Source organism: Dasypus novemcinctus, chromosome 11 (assembly GCF_030445035.2).
Source record: "Dasypus novemcinctus isolate mDasNov1 chromosome 11, mDasNov1.1.hap2, whole genome shotgun sequence".
NCBI classification, from domain to species: Eukaryota; Metazoa; Chordata; class Mammalia; order Cingulata; family Dasypodidae; genus Dasypus; species Dasypus novemcinctus.
This window is the reverse complement of record NC_080683.1, coordinates 100,508,372-100,525,902: the sequence shown is the minus strand read 5'-3', so window position 1 is coordinate 100,525,902 and position 17,531 is coordinate 100,508,372. Positions and strand designations below refer to the sequence as shown.

The window sequence follows — 17,531 nt, the reverse complement described above, 5'->3', positions numbered from 1 at the left end:
AAAGGAAAATACCTTTCCCAGTCTTTGCAGATTGACCTGTGCAGGTGCGATCCTTCAGGGATTATCCATACAATGACTTTAGAGAATATCTGAGGGCCAAAGCATAGAAGCCTCCGTAGTCCTTTTGTACACGCATCTTGTCTTGGGCATGTGTCTGGAGCCCTTGCAATTCCCCCATTTAGAGGGATACAAATGTCCCCTCTTCCCTAGGAAACTGTTTCCTTGTGTTCCCAGGTACTGCACACTATGTACTAGAGCCAGCAATCCCTTGCCCCTGGCAACACGGCTTGACTGCTCTCCCACAGTATTCTATAGGAGAACTTGGTGCTATGGTTTTCTTTTCTTGTGCTACTGTTATTAGTTTTCATTTTTTGGCTTTTTAGTTTTTCTTCTTAGTCATATTGTTCTTTATTAAATAAAATAAGAAAAACTTCTATCTTTTTTGTCTTCTAGAAGAAGAGTTCAAAGAACATGTGGGTAATACATTCCTAAAATGTATATTTTAAACAACTCATTTTAAATACCTGATAAAAACAAGATACTTTGCTCATCAATGAAGGGAGTATTTTAGGTCCTGCTGAACTTTCCAAGCTGGTCAAACACATAGGCTTAAGCATTAGACAGAATTAAGTCCGAATGCTAACTTTACCACCCACTAGCAAAATGTGTGCATCTGGCAAGATACACTTTCACTACTGGGAATAATCATAATTCTTTTTTTTACCTTTCTCACAGAGTTATAAGGACATAATGAGATTGTGTTAATAAATCAATGAACACCCAGCCCTTATTACTAAAGATAAATTAGGTATTACATATTAGTTTTAATTTTAAGTACAAAACTAGTATTTATAATTCTACTTGCTAGTCTTTCCTAATATGAATATTTTAGTTGTTTATTCAAAAATATAAACACCTTTGAAAAAATTATTTTTTTCAATTACTTTATAATAAAAGGTGGATTTCAATTAAGACATGTAGTTCTCTGTTAATAAATTTAAAGTTTAAGAAAAAATGCTGTGAGACATGGAAATGAATCCATCACACCAAAGTCTAACTGAAATCACAGTACGTTAACAGGAAAGTTGTTCTTATTTTGAAAAAAAACAGGCAATAAGCCTAAACCAAGTTTAATCTCTTCCACTCTTTCCTGTTTCCTCAGAGCTTTGTTCTCAAGAGAATCCAAGAGTAGAAGAATGTTAGACCTTTACGCAGGCCAAGCCTTTCTCCGTCTACCATCTCAGCTGCAAAAGGGAAGTGTGGCTTTCACTCCCAGTGGAAGGAGGTGGTTCTAAGGGACTGAGGTGGCACATATACAAACTCTAGCAACATAAAAGACATTTGTGAAATATTAATAAGATTGCTACAGATGTGTTCTCAATTTTCAAAGATATTCTATTTGTGTAGGTAAATATGAAATTAATGTACAAGATTCCATATGTAATCATGATCACCTACACACAAACAGTGTGTGCTCTGGGGGAAAATCTCTTTCTATAGATATATATATATTTATATAAACATCAAGCCACAGAAACCTGTTTATTTCTCAAGAGTATTAATTTGAAGTATATTTCTAAAGATCAATGTCATCAAGAATACTTGTATGCTTTGATTAGAAATACACATCTATAAATCTGTACTCTCTGAGGAGAGTAATAGGTTTATAAGATATGATCAGTAACACTGAGTTTCTCTTCTGAGTTTAAAGTCTATAAACTTAAAACATATCCTGTTTGGCTAGCTGCCTCTACTGACGACAATTTAAAATAAGCACAGCTGTGCATGGAAATATCAACCCAAGCTCAGTCTCTCTACTAATCGCAGCTCCCTGGCAGACAAAGACATGGAATGTATACACAGATCTTTCAGTACATACTATCTGCTGTTAATTTGAAATTAACAATTGATTCTATCAAGCTTGAAGTATATTGATTTTTTTTAATGTAGACCTCCCACCATACCTTTTCTTTGCTGTGCTGTCCTCTAATTTTATAACAAAGACAATTTCAGAGATATCCTCAATACAGGTTCAATAACACAAAAGTTTACCTACCTTTATCGTTTTGGTCCCTGGGGTGGCCTCTTTAACTTGATGGTTTCAAGTTTTCCTCAGATTTCTCTTGTTTGAGTGCCTTTTCAGTATACCATGTCCTCTGAAGGAAACAGAGGGGGAAAAAAAGATTTACTAAGATAAACATCTTTAGTTCTTTATCTCTTGCAGAAAAGAACAAATGGTTCCTTGGACAAGCACATCTAATTTAATGATTGAATGCCACACAATTTAAAAAACAATGTTCATTGTTATTTTTTTGCTGTCCTAAACCCATATTTTTTTTCTTTTGGACTTCTCTGCTTTAAAGCAGAAGTAGTGCATATTTCCTTAAATCAGAAGCACATACTCCCTTTTAAATGAGTAGGTTTCTTTTTTATTATTTTGTTTACCACTCAAACCCATTAACTGTTTTCTGAACAATCTTTCTTGTGTTCTCTAAAACTATGAACATGAGTAGTCACAGATATTCTTAGTAAACAGTAAAATTAACAATATAGCAAGATATATATTTTTTCTCCAAATGTTCTTCAAATATTCATTGAAAATACATTTACTTGCTGAGTCACACCTTTCTAAGATGTGTAAATTGAAAAAAAAAAAACACAATATTCCCTGCATTTCATCTTTTAATTCCAATGCCAAGGAGCAAGGACATTATTTTCCACAACCACATGACAGAGTGAGCAGAATTCTGGAAAAGAAAATGAACCCAGTGAAATCCAGCCTACATACAATGCCCCTGTATCTAGAGGTAACTTGGAAATTTGCTATGAATAGGCATCAACCCAGTTGTATGTTTTCCTACCTTTACATCTTTATATAACAAAAGCTCCCATTATAAATCTATTAATATAATTATTTTCATCTCCAGATATACTCTGAAAGAGGTGGTTACAACTGATCACTGGGTCAACCAGGCTGCCTTTCAACCAGACAGACTGTGTATCTGAACAGACACACAGTAAATGTTTAGTTGGACTAGATGGGAGAGGCATATTTTTTCTCTTAAGTGTGCGGCCCATAGTATCAATATCTCTGTTATATGTTCTGTCTACCTCAGCTTTTCAAACAAAAGAAGGTCCAGTTTCATATTGTGTATTCCAGGGAGCAGTACTGTCTTTTTCCTTTCCCTTCTTCCTTATAATCAATCACCAAATTCTGTCTATTCCAGGCTCAGAATGCAGCGCAGCTCCCTCTCCTTCCAACCCCATTTCCACAGTCACGATCTAGTTTGACACAACCACCTACAACTTCCTCCATTCCATTAGTTCTCAAGAGGATCAGTATATGTCTCACTAGGCTCCCTGGTTTGGGGACACTCTCCTTCCAATTCGTTCTCCACAGACCATTCGCTTTGATACAGGAACTGACATCTTAATTTGTATAAAACACAAGAATTATATGCGGTGGAAATATTTCACCGTGTTTCAGAAACAAAGTATCTTTTGTCCAAAATACAAAGAGCATTGTGCTAGCCACTCTTTTCATTCCTTTTCAAATTTAATTATGTTCTACTTTGTTTCTCACATTTTCTCATAGCTCACAAGCAAAGCAGTCAAAGTCCTAAGGGCACTAGAGTTTGGAGACAGAAGCACTGAACTTAGTTCAAGTTTCAACTCATCATTTCTCAGTTTTTGACTTTGAGTAGTAATTTCCTTTCTTGTGGGCAAATGGCAGTCTTGTTCATCAGAGGGATAATAATATTTATCCCGCCTATCTCTCCAGGTTGCTCTGCAAATTTAAGCAGGTCACACACAGGAAAATACTGAATGTACAGTACTTTAACTACTCTCCTTGAAGAATTACAAGAGTAAAAATCGTGTATCTTGGGTTTAACACAGATGATTCAGATTGGGATCTCAGAAAAGTAGCTGTGATTCCACTCCTAAATCTTAGAGCTTCCTTTTGGGAATTTGATGTTCTAAAGAGTTTTACTTTACCCTCCAATGAGAAAGAGCACCAAAGGAATCATACTCTAATATATCTGGGCTTCAAGGACATTCTGAATCTAAAAGAGAAAGGGGCTGAAAAGAGGAACAAATCTCAATAGGCTAAACCTGCATTAATGAAAATAGCTCACCTGTCATTTGTTGCACAAATATTTAAGCATTCTCCTTGAAGCCCAGCTACTGGACAATTTCTATTAGGAAATGTGTTCCTAGGGCAATTATTATGGAAATAAAAAGTCATGTATGACCACATAGCAGGTTTTTAGTTGAAGAATATGGAACATGGATAATAGAATGAGTTTCTTTGTTTTGCTTCTAAAGAGGAAACAGAAGGTATCAACTCAAATATTACTTAATATATAATTAGCACTATAACCTCAGCTCTAGCAAGGTTTTATTTTAGAATAAAAGAAAACAAAAATGCTGCCAGGCCCTATTTCTCTCATCAACACCCTGAATTTCTCATGAACCTTTTATCCTGCTAGCTTTCAGGCAATTTTTACATGGGCAATATACAGGAAGACCAAAATTTACCTACTCTTTTAACCTCTCTGCTACCTTATGACACCGTTAGAACATAGGGTCAATTAACACTCAAGCAGGATACCAGAGATTAGAAAATGAAAAGGAAAAGACAGAGAACATCAGTATAGTATTGATTCCAGGAGACTAATGGAATTTAAAAAGGTCATTTGATAATACCATTCTTTTAAAATAAACCTTTTATTTAGAATAGTTTTAGACTTATAGAAAAATTGTAAAGATAGTATAGAAAGTTCCTATATATGCCACACCCAGTTTCCTCTTCTTTTTTGACATCATACATTAGTATGGTACATTTGTCACAGTTATTAACTATAGTCCATACTTAAAGATTTCCTTAGTTTCTATCTAATGTCCTTTTTGTGTTGCAGGTTCCCATTCTGGATACCACATTACATTTAATCATCATATCTCTTGTCTCTCTAGACTCTTCTTAGTGACAACAGATTATCAGACTTTCTTATCAGTTTGTATATGTGTGGTCATTTCATTTTATTTATTTTTATTTGTAAAATAAAAGCTCTTAATTTGCTTTCTATCTTTTGTGTATGTATGTGCGGTCATTTCATTTTATTTTTATTTGTAAAATAAAAGCTCTAGTCTGCTTTTTATCTCTGCATATATGTTGTTTCTAGTCATCTCTTATAAGTGATAGCATATAAATTTTGTCCTTATGTATCTTGCTTAATACCTTGAGCACGTTTTCAAAGTTCTTCCATATTGCAGCATGTCTCAGCCTTATTTCTTCTCATGGCTAAATAATATTCCATTATGTATATGTATCATAGTGTATAATCCAACACTACTTTCTTCAGGTTCTCAAATTATTCCAACTTAGATCATTAGTAGTCCTTCTAGTTGACTCCTGTAGTACTCATCCTTCTAATGCAATATGCATGTATTGCACCCAGTATCTCAACCTTTTCATACACTAGAATATACCTCCCCAAGGAAGAGTTTATTCAGGTGCAAAGGAAAAGGGAAAACGCTGTGAGGCAGATGCAATGGACACTGTGGTGTGTCACCTGAGGCCCCTTTCAAAACTGAGCCACCCCTATTCCCACCTGAGAGGAGTGTTGGTGGCCCTCAGGCATGACCTTCTCTAAGAAGTGGACTCAGACCAAAAAAAGTTCACATCCTCTGAATGGCCAACACTGGATATAAAGAGCTGGCCTGTGCCTCCATTTGGGCTGATTCTGAGGGGACATCACAGCTGCAGAGTTCACTGAATCAGCTTTACCCTCTGCCTAATCCGGCTTCCTTCATGCCTTGCACAGATTGTTCCAGAAAGCACTCCTGAGTCTTCTAGACCATTTGCTAGATACACAGTCAACAACTCTGAGTAGCATCAAATAATATAGCTGAGGGGAGAACAGGCATAATGTGAACAGGAAACTGTAAAGAAATGGGCCACCCTGAGAGGAGAGAATTGAAACTATGAAAACTGTCCTTTAATCAGCTTAGGCCAGATTATAAGGAAACCTGAAATGTAGGAAGTAAGGGTGAAGACTGAATTGGTAAGCAATGGTAAGTCTAATTGGAAATTGGTCTAATAAAGTATGGTGTATCCAAAGGAAAAAATACCATCTTACCATTAGAAACATGAAAATTTAATAGCTAACGTTTATGCCTTACTATGTGCTAGGCATACTTGACATATATTAGGTCATTAAACCTTCACTACAATTCTTAAGATCTCCATTTTACAGATGACAAAACCGAAGCTCAGAAATAGGCAGTAACTTTTCCCAAAGCACAGCTAGGAAGCGAAGTGTAGGCATTCAACTTCAATTAGTATTACTCTTAAATTCTATGCTATTCAGCAATTTGAGAAGCCTTAATGAATAGTTAATGATCGGGCACAGATATTTTTTGTAAAATGTTCAATTAAACAGCTAGATGTACATATATATGTAACAATCACAGTATTATTTTTAAAAAGTATATGTTAATCCCATACACAATTTTGTTTTTTAAAAATATATGTTGGTGGAAGGAACAAGATGGTGGCAGAGTAAGGAATCCTAGAGCTCCTGCTCCTGCTTACTTCAGGGCAGTTAGTAATCACCCAGAGCTATCTAAAAAGCACCTGTTTGGGGGACCCAGGAGACCAGAAGAGCATCCTGCAACACCCTTGAAAGAATGGAGGGAGAAGACTGCCCATTTGCAGTATAAGTTCGTGAGTAGAGCACACCACACTGCAGAGGCTGTTGTTACCCATTTCCCACGGGAGCAAAGGCCACCTTAGGAACTGTTCCATGGTTGGGATTGGAAGTTCCATTTCCCAAAAATGGGAGAAAAAGGGACAGCTGAGTGCTGACATCAGCTAAAGAGTAGTAAATTGGCTAGCTAAGATATAATCCTAAGAGCAGCTCATTTTGAACCTGTCCAAGTCAAAAAGAGGCCTTGAACTGCCATTTAAACTCCACCCACAGCATTAGGGGAAGCTGGACCAACTGAAAATGACAGAGACTGAAGGCATCCACACAGCATTGCAGCTCTAGCCTAGTCTCCAGCCCCACCTCCAGCAGGGTGAAAGCTGGGCAGGCCTGCACCAGTCTCTTGGGGTAACTGCAGGCACTTTCAGCCAGCACAGACTGGATAGTCGGACATCTGAGGCTCCATCATTGCCCCCCATAGGATAGGAGGCAAGTATGCTTCCTCGGCCTCTCTGGGCAACTGCACATGCTTTTGGCCAAAACAGAATGGTTGTTGAGCACCTGGAAAACCACCCCGTCCTGCCCCCACTGGACAGGAAGGTTCTAGTGTTTCCTTAACCTTTCAGGGCAACTGCAGGCACTTTTGGCCTGCACCAACTGGACTGATAAGCTTTTATAGCTCCACCCCCACCCCTGAAAGGCCAAGAAGGGTGTGGTGTCTCCCCAGCCCGTCTTAGCAAGGGTAGCTGCTTTCAACCCACACAGACTGAATAGTTGGAAACCTATGCTCCACCCCCACCTGCCAATAAGATAGGAGGACGCTAGTGATTCCTCAGTTTCTCTGGGCAACCACAGACAGTCTTGGTCTGCATAGCTGGGATTACTACACATGGCTGCGACTCTGTCCCTACCCCTGACAGAAGAGAAAGGTAGGAGAAGTTGTATCAGGCCCTAGAGCATCACAGGCAGCATTAGCCTCTGTAGTCTACAGTACCAACTACATCCTCAGCTCCTACTACACAACCAACAAGGAATAAAGGGCAAGAAAGCCCTAAACTAAAGAGAGAAACTGCACCCTCAATAAATACATCTACTAAGTCACATGCCAAGACACCAACAAAAAATTACAATCCACACCAACAAACAAGCAGCTATGGCCCAGTCAAGAAAAGAAGATAAGCCTACAGATGACATAACAGAGTTGAGAAAATTAATCATAGATGTTCAAAAAAATCTCCTTAATAAATTCAATGAGATGACTAAAGACATTAAGGATATTAAGAAGATAATGGGTGAGCACAAAAAAGCATTTGAAAGCCTACAAATAAAAAGAGCAAATCTTATGAGAATGAAAGGCACATTAAATAAAATTTAAAATACACAGGGGAAGCAGACATGGCTCAACTGATAGAGTGCTGCCTTTCTACCATATGGAGGGTCCAGGGTTTGATCCCCAGGGCCTCATGACCCATGTTGTAAGATGGTCTACGTGCATTGCTGCCATGCTCAAGGAGTGCCGTGCCATGCTCAAGGAGTGCCATGCCACGAAGGGGCGCTCCTGCATAGGGGAGCCCCACACTCAAGGAGTGCATCCCACAAGGAGAGCTGCCCTGTATGAAAAAAGTGCAGCCCACCCAGGAGTGGCACCGCACACACATAGAGCTGATGCAGCAAAATGATGCAAGAAAAAAGAGACGCAGTTTCCCAGACACATCGGATAACGCAAGCAGATGCAGAAGAACACACGGCAAATGGACACAGACAGCAGACAACGGGGGGAAGGGGAGAGAAATAAATAAAATAAATCTTAAAAAAAAAAACCACACACACACAGGAGGCATGTAACAGTAGATCTGAGGAGGCAGAAGAAAGGATCAGTGTGGTTGAAGACATGGCCTCTGAAAGTGAACGTACAAAAGATAAAGAAAAGAATGGAAAAAATTGAACAGAGTCTGGGGAAACTAAATGATGGTAAAAGACTCACTAACATATGTATCATCAGTGCCCCAGAAGAAGAGAAGGGAAAAGGAGCTGAAGAAATAATGGTTAAATACTTCCCAACACTATTGAAGGACAAAGACACTCATGCCCAAAAAGTACAACATACTTCCATCTGAATGGATCTATATAGACCTATTCCAAGACACTTACTAATCGGAATGTCAAATGCCAAAGACAGAGAATACCTAGAGCAGCAAGAGAAAAGAGATGTAACACATACATGAGATACTCAATAAGATTAAGTGCTGATTTCTCATCAGAAACCATGGAAGGGAGAAGGTAGTCAGATGATATATTTAAGAGTGTAAACTACAATGTAAACTATAATCCATGCTTAGTGACAATGCTCCAAAATGTGTTTATCAATTGCAATGAATGTACCACACTAATGAAGGATGTTGCCAATGTGGGAAAATGTGGGAGGCGTGGGGAGTGGGTATATGGGCATCTCCTATATATATTCTATATAACATATATGCAATCTAAGTATCTTTTAAAAAATAAAAAGTTATAAAAAATTTTTAAATTAATACAAGTAGAGGGGGAAAAAAGATACTGCCAGCTAAGAATCTTATATCCAGCAAGACTATCTTTCAAAAATAAGGGTGAGGTTAGAATATTCATGAATAAACAAAAACTGAGAGAGCCTGTAATCAAGAGACAAGCTTTGCAGAAAATAAAGGGAGTGCTAGAGCCTGAAGAGACAGGACATAGAAGCTTGGAAGGCAGTCTAGAAATAAAGATATCAGTAAAAGAAACTTAAAGGGTAAAAATAGTGAAAATAAAATATGGCAGATAAAAGCCAAAGGTCAAAATGGGTGAAGAACTGCTTTTACAGTAATGACATTGAAAGCTAATGGATCAAAATCCTCAATCGAAAGACACAGACTGGCAAAATGGATAAGAAAATATGAGCTATCTATATGCTATTTACAAGAGACTCACTTTAGGCTCTAGGATACCAATAGATTGAAATTGAAAGGGTGGTAAAAGATATTCCACACATGCAGTAATCAAAACAAAAAAAGCCTGAGTAGTTATACTTATATTGGAAGAAAAAGACCTTAAAAGCAAAATTGTTATTAGAGACGAGGAAGGACATTATATATTGATAAATATATTTCAGGAAGAAATACTGATCATAAATGTATATGCACCTAACAAGGATGCCCCAAAATAAATATACATGAGGCAAACCCTAGAAAATTGAAGGGAGAAATAAATGTATCTATTATAATATAATAGTTGGAGACTTCAATGTACCACTCTCAGCACTGGATAGAACATCTGGGCAGAGGATCAATAAAGAAACAGAGAGCTTGAATAATATGATAAGTGGACTAAACCTAATAGATATATACAGAACACTGCATTCCAAAACAGGAGGATATGCATTGTTCTCAAGTGCTCATGGATATTTATCCAGGATAGACCATATGTTGGATCACAAAGCAAATCTCAATAAATTCAACAAGATAAAAATTATACAAAGCACATGATCATAATGGAATAAACCCTGGAAATTCACACAGGCAGAAAAAGGGAAAATTCACAAATAAATGGAGATTAAACAACACTCTTATTCAGTGGATCAAAGAAGAAATTGAGAGAAAAATCAAGAAATATCTCAAGAAGGATGACAAATGAGAACACAACATATCAGAACCTATAGGATGTGGTGAAGGCAGTCCTGAAAGAGAAATTTATAGCCCTCAATGCTTACATTAAAAAAGAAAGAGCTAAAATCAATGACCTAACTACACAGCTGGAGGAACTAGAAAAAGAACAGCAAACTATTCTCAAAGCAAGCAGAAGGAATGAAATAACAAAGGTCAGAGCAGAAATAAATGAAATTGAGAACAAAAAATTAGAATTAAAACCAAAAGTTGCTTTTTCAAGAATACTAACAAAACTGACAAACCATTAGCTAGGCTAAGAAAAAAGGAGTAAAGGGACAAATAAATCAAATAAAAAATGAAAACTGGGACATTACAGAGACCCAACAGAAATAAATGAGATCACAAGAGGATACCACGAACAACTGTATGCCAATAAATCAGACAATTTAGATGAAATGGAAAAACACCTAGGAACATACAAAACCTACATAGAAGACCCTGACAAAGCAATCACAAGTAAAAAGACTGAAACAGTCATCAAAGAACTCCCCAAAATGAAAAGTCCAGGACCAGAAGACTTCACAAGTGAGTTCTACCAAGCACTCAAAGAAGATTTAATAAGTCTTCCTCAAACTTATCCAAAAAAATTGAACAAGAAATGCTGCCAAACTTACTCTATGAAGCCAATACCACTTTAAAACAAAGCCAGATAATAATGAAAATTGCACAATGATTTCCCTAATGAATATGGATACAAATATCCTTAAATAGTTGCTAATAGAATCCAAAAGCACATTAAAATAATTACTCATCATGATCCTGAGTTTTTACACCAGGCATGCAAGGGTGGTTCAATACAAGAAAATCAGCATAACACACCAGATTAATGTATGAAAGAAGAAAAATTACATGATCCTATCGATTGATGCAGCAAAGGCATTTGTCAAAATACGGCATTCTTTCTTGATAAAAATACTTAAAAAGGTAGGATGAAGAAAACTTTCTCAACGTGATCAAAGTCAAATACAAAACATGCACAGCCATCAATGTACTCAATGGTGAAAGACTGAAAGCTTTCCCACAACGATTGGGAACAAGACAAGGATGTTCACTGTCATCACTGTTGTTCAATATAGTATTAGATGTTCTAGCTAGAGCAATCAAGCAAGAAATAAAAGGCATCCAAATCAGAAAGGATTCACAGATGATATGATCCTATACCTAGAAAGTACCAAAAAATCTATAATAAAGCTGCTAGAGCTAATAATTTCAGCAGAGTGGTAGGATACAAGATTATTACGCAAAAACCAGTTGTGTTTCTATTCACTAGTAAGGCACAAACTGAGGAGAAATTCACAGAAAAAAAAATTCCAATCACAATAGTGACTAAAAGAATCATATATTTAGGAATAAGCTTAACCAAGGACATAAAGCACTTGTATTCAGAAAACTAGAATCCATTGTTAAAAGAAATCAAAAAGACCTAAATAAATGGAAGAATATTCTATGTTCATGGATTGGAAAACTAAATATCATTAGGATGTAAATTCTACCCAAACTGATATATAGATTGAATACAATCCCAATAAAAATTCAACCAGCATATTTTAAAGAAATGGAAAACATAATTACCAAATTTATTTGAAATGGTAAGGGGCCCAAATAGCCAGAAACATCATTAAAAAGGAAGAGTGAAGTTGGAGGACTTTCACTTCCAAACTTTAAATCATATTACCTAGCTACAGTGATAAAGACAGCAAGGTACTGCCATAAAGATAGACACACAGACCAATGGCACCAATCTGATGGTTGAGAAACAGACCCTCACATTTACGGTCAAGTGATTTCTGACTAGACTGTCAAAACCACCCAGCTGGGGCAGAACAGTCTATTCAACAAATGATACTGGGAGAACTGGATATCCAAAGCCAAAAGAAAGAAAGAAGACCCCTATCTCATACCTTACACAAAAATTAACTCAAAATGGATCAAAGACCTAACTATAAAATCTACAACCATAAAGCTCATAGAAGAAAATGTAGGGAAACATCTTCAAAACCTGGTGGTAAGATAGTGAATTCTTAACCTTACATTGAAAGCGCAAGCAATGAATGAAAACATGGATAAATGAGAACTCCTCAAATTTAAACACTTTTGTAATTCAAAGGACTTCTCTAAAAAGGTGAAAAGGCAATATATTCAATGGGAGAAAATACCTGGAAACCACATATTCAGTGAGGGTTTGTTTTCCGTTCCATATAAAGAGATCATACAACTCAACAATAAAAGTACAAATAAGCCAATTAAAAAATGTACAAAGGATTTAAACAGACATTTTTCCATGGTGGAAATATAAATGGCCAAAAAGCATATTAAAAAAAAAAAGTTCAACATCACTAGCTATTAGGGAAATGCAAATCAAAACAAAAAATATCATCTCATCCTCAAAGAAAGGGCTTTTAAAAAAAAATCAGAAAACAATAAGTGCTGGAGATGATGTGGAGAAATAGAGCACTCCTTCACTGTCAGTTGGAATGTAAAATGGTGCAGTCTCTGTGGAAGGCATTTTGGCAGTTCCTCAGGAAGCTAAATATAGAACTGCCATATAACCCAGCAGTTTCTCTAGTACATATTTATCCAGAAGAACTGAAAACTGTGATGTGAACAGACATTTACACACCTATGCTCTTAGCAGTGTTATTCATATTTGCCAAAAGATGGAAATAAACCAAGCGTCCATCAACCGATGAATGGATAAACACAACGTGGTATATACATACAATGGAATATTATGCTGCTTTAAGAAGAAATGGAATTGTGACACATATGATAACATGGATGAACCTGGAAGACTTTAAGTGAAATAAGTCAGACACAAAAGGACAAATATTGCATGGTATATTAGTCAGCCAAAGAGATACTAAAGCAAAGTACCAGAAATCTGTTGGCTTCTATAAAGGGTATTTATTTGAGGTAGAAGCTTACAGCTATCAGGCCCGAAAGAGTCCAACTCGGGCGGCAGACTTGGCCCAGTGGTTACAGCGTCCATCTACCACATGGGAGGTCCACGGTTCAAACCCCAGGCCTCCTTGACCCATGTGCAGCTGGCCTATGCACAGTGCTGATGCACGCAAGGAGTGCCGTGCCATGCAAGGATGTCCGCCATGTAGGGGAGCCCCACACGCAAGGAGTGCGCCCTGTAAGGAGAGCCGTCCAGTGCGAAAGAAAGTGCAGCCTGCCCAAGAATGGCGCCGCCACAAGGAGAGCCAACACAACAAGATGATGCAGCAAAAAGAAACACAGATTCCCATGCCGCTGATAACAACAGAAGCGGACAAAGAAGATGCAGCAAATAGACACAGAGAAGAGACAACCGGGGTAGGGGCGGGGGAAAGGGGGGGGAAATAAATAAATAAAATAAATCTTTTAAAAAAAAAAAAAAAAAAGAGTCCAACTCAAGGTACCAAAAGAGATTCTTTCTCAACCAACATCACTTATCATGTGTTGAGCAAGATGGCAGGCAATGTCTTCAAGGGTTCAGCCTTCCTCTTCCACTTAAGGCTCCACGGTCCAAATTGCTTACAATCTCAGCTGTAGGCTACAATAAGTGTATTCTCTCTCCCGGGCTCGTTTTCCTCCAGGCTCAGCTGCAGCTGTAGGCTATGAGGCTCAGTCTCTTCCCAGGGCCTCTACTGTGCCTACTAGCTGTCTCTACTCCTCTGTGTTCTTCTCCTGTGTATTTACTTCCCAGGGCTCCAGCATCAAAACTCCAACACGCACTTCTGACATATTGTTTTCTTTGAGTCCCCACCCACCAAGGGCAGGGATTCAACATCCTACTGACATGGCCAAATTAAAACCCTAATCATAATTTAATCAAGCAAAAGTGAAACCTCTGAATTTAATAAATCTAATATGCCCAGAGGAATGAACCAGTTTACAAACATAATCCAATATCTATTTTTTGGAATTCATAAACAATACTGAACTCTTAGACTCTACCTCTGAATTCCAATAAGACACTACAATATTTAAAAAACCTTATTTCAGTAGCAATGCTATATACAAACCCACATCACAATCAGTTTTTAGAAATACAGTTGGTCTTGGAGCAAAGTCCCATTTGGCTGTAGACCTCTCAAACTTACAAAATAATTTCTCTTCTTCCAGTACACAAATGGACAGAAAAATGATAAACACCTGCATTACCATAAGGAGAAATTGGGAGGGAAACCATTAGTCACAGGTCAAGAACAGTTTTTCTGAAAATCTGCAGGACCTATTTCATTAGATTTCAAGTCTGAGAGTCATTCCTAAGATGATGGTTTCTTCTCCCTGGGGCCTTGTGAGGACCCACCCTTTCCACAGGCTTGCCCAATGGTCAATTTCTTGGTTCCACCGTCATCAAGCATCTGGGTGTTGACCAAGCTCCAAACCTCACCCACTCAAACTCTGGGGTGGAGTCTTGACCCCACTAGCACAGTAAAGTGAAGACAACATCCTCCCTAACCTTTGGCATATAGGCCCAACCTTCTCAGAGCAACAAGTTGGAGACCTCATCTTCCCTAATCCATGGGGGACAGGCCCACCCCTCTCAGACTTATGGGGTGTTTACCTTACAACCCCTAATCCTTGGGGAATGTGCTCCATCCTCTCTGTACCTTGGTGTGGCAAAATTCTCCTTAAACATCAGGCAGGAATGTCCGCCCTCTTAACTGCTAAGGCAAACTCATTCTTTCTGTACACAGGTCTCTTGGCCCAAGGAGATGTCTTAATTTCAGATCTCAGCTTCCACGGTTTTCCTCTTAAAGCATTTTCCCTCCCACATATCCACTGACATCCCTTTTTTTTTCCTCTCCCTTCCCTACCCATCAAATGTCTGCTCTCTATGTCCATTCGCTGTGTGTTCTTCTGTGTCAGCTTGTATTCTTGTCAGCGGCACCCAGAATATGTCTCTTTCTGTTATATCATCTTGCTGCGTCAGCTCTCTGTGTGTGTGGTGTCATTCCTGGGCAGGCTGCACCTTCTTTCGTGCTGGGCGGCTGTCCTTATGGGGCACACTCCTTGTACGTGGAGCTCCCCTACACGGGGGACACCCCTGCATGGCACCACACTCCTTGCACACGTCAGCACTGCGCATGGGCCAGCTCATCACATGGGTCAGGAAGCCCTGGATTTGATCCTTAGAGCTCCCATGTGGTAGCCAGATGCCCCACCCATTGGACCAAATCTACTTCCCCCATCAATATCCCTTTTAGTCCAGGATGACAGTGGTTTTGTTCATCCAGCTCTCCCAGAAAGCTTGTTGGTTTAGCATGAAGGAAGCAGGGGTCCAAGCCATCAAACAGTAATACTTTCCACAAGTCTTTCTTAGATAATTGCATTTTCAATCATAAATTACAAGTTCCATGCTTAATTACTTCCTCAAATAGGGCACTATTGTCTGGGGGCTTGATTACTAGAGACTTGGAATTTCCGGAATCAGTTTTTGTTTTCTTTGCTCCCAACAATTCAATTCTCAGCTTATCTCTCTCATCTAGCATTTTATTATAAGCTGCAAGGAGAAACCAAGCTGCATTCTCCAAGTTTACTTTGAAAAATTCTTCAGCTAAATGCCCCAGCCTCACCATTTTCAAATTCTGCATTCCATAAAACACCAGAGTTAATCTTGCTAAGTTCTCTACAACTTTAAAACAAGGATTGTCTTTCCTCCAGTTTCCAATAACAGTTTCATCGTTTACCTCTAAGTCCTCATAAAAAGTCTCTTTTGCATCCCACCAACAGTCTCTTCAAAGCATGTAAGGCCTTTTCTATCAAGCACCTTAAAATTTCTCCAAAAAAAATAAAGCTTACCCATTTATAAAACTGTGTCAACATTTTGGTCCTTGCAAAAGCACCACCCTACTCCTGGTACCAAATTCTGTATTAGTCAGGCAAAGGGGTGCTAATCAAAGTATTAGAATGCTGTCAGCTTTTACAAAGGGTATTTATTTGGGGTAGAAGCTCACAGTCACAGGGCCCTAAAGAGTCCAACTCAAGGTACCTTCTCACCCAAAGTCATTGGCCACATGTTGGAGTAAGATGGTGGGTAATGTCTGCCAGGGTTCAGCTTTCCTTCTTCCTTTTAAGGCTCCATGCTCTCAGCTTCTTCTAATCTCAGCTGTAAATTCATATAAGGTTCGTCTCTCTCCCTGGGGCTCATTTCTCTACTGACTCAGCTACAGTTGTAAGTTAACTTAGGCTCATCTCTCTTCCCAGACCTCTGCTCTGTTTATAGAGCTGTCTCCATTCTTCTGTGTTCACTGCTGTGTATTTACTTCCCAGGGCTCCAGCATCAAAACTCAAACTCTCCCCTCTGCCAAGGGGGCAGGGACTCAACATCCTAACTGATGCAGCCAAATCAACACCCTTAAAATTTAATCAAGTAAAAGTGAAACCTCTGAATTTAATATAATTTAATATGCCCAGAGGAATGGACTTACAAACACAATGCAATATTTATTTTTGGAATTCATAAACAATACCAAACTGCCACACATGGTCTCACTAATATGAAGAATAAATGCATGGAGTTACAACCTAGAGTATAGATTATTAGGAGATAAGAGGAGGGTGAGAAGGACTACTGACACTTAATATATGTAGAAGTTTTAATTAATTTGACTGTGAAAGTGTGGAAATGGATAGATTTGACAGTAACACATTATAGTGAGTAGAACTAATGCAGCTGGTTTATAAAGGGAATTGTGGCTGAAAAGAGTAGTCTAGGAATATAAATGTCAATTGAAAGAATGTTAGGGAATAATCTAGGAACTGAACAACAGAGTGAATCCAGAGGTGGATGAGTATTGTGGTTAACAGCACAAATGCAAGAATGTCCTATGAACCAGAAAAATCTACAACACTATTGCAAGGTAGTAAGAATGTGGAGAATCTTAGGAAAATACAATTAATGTAACCTATGGACTATAGTTACAGCACTACTATAATACTCTTGCATCAATGCCAAAGATGTACTGTGTTAATAATAGGGGAGTATGGAAAAAATATACCAAATGTACACTGTAGAACATAATAGTGGTAATAGTCTGATGATTTTCTCTCATTATCTATAACAAATGTTCCACAACAATGTAGTCTGTTGGTAGAAGGGTGTACACTAAGGGAATTCCACACATGTGCATAACTGTTCCGTAAGTTCATA

At 38.2% G+C, this 17,531-nt stretch overlaps 1 protein-coding gene across 12 annotated transcripts in view; it reads right to left on the bottom strand.

The window, feature by feature from the left end:
• The window catches only part of FABP7 (fatty acid binding protein 7), a 187,413-nt gene that overhangs the window by 143,536 nt on the left and 26,346 nt on the right, over nt 1–17,531 (bottom strand). For all 12 annotated transcript variants that reach the window (XM_058307354.2, XM_058307355.2, XM_071218645.1 and 9 more), the window contains exon 2: nt 2,057–2,156. The gene's annotated coding sequence lies outside the window, so the exon portion shown is untranslated. The remainder of the gene's footprint in view (nt 1–2,056; nt 2,157–17,531) is intronic.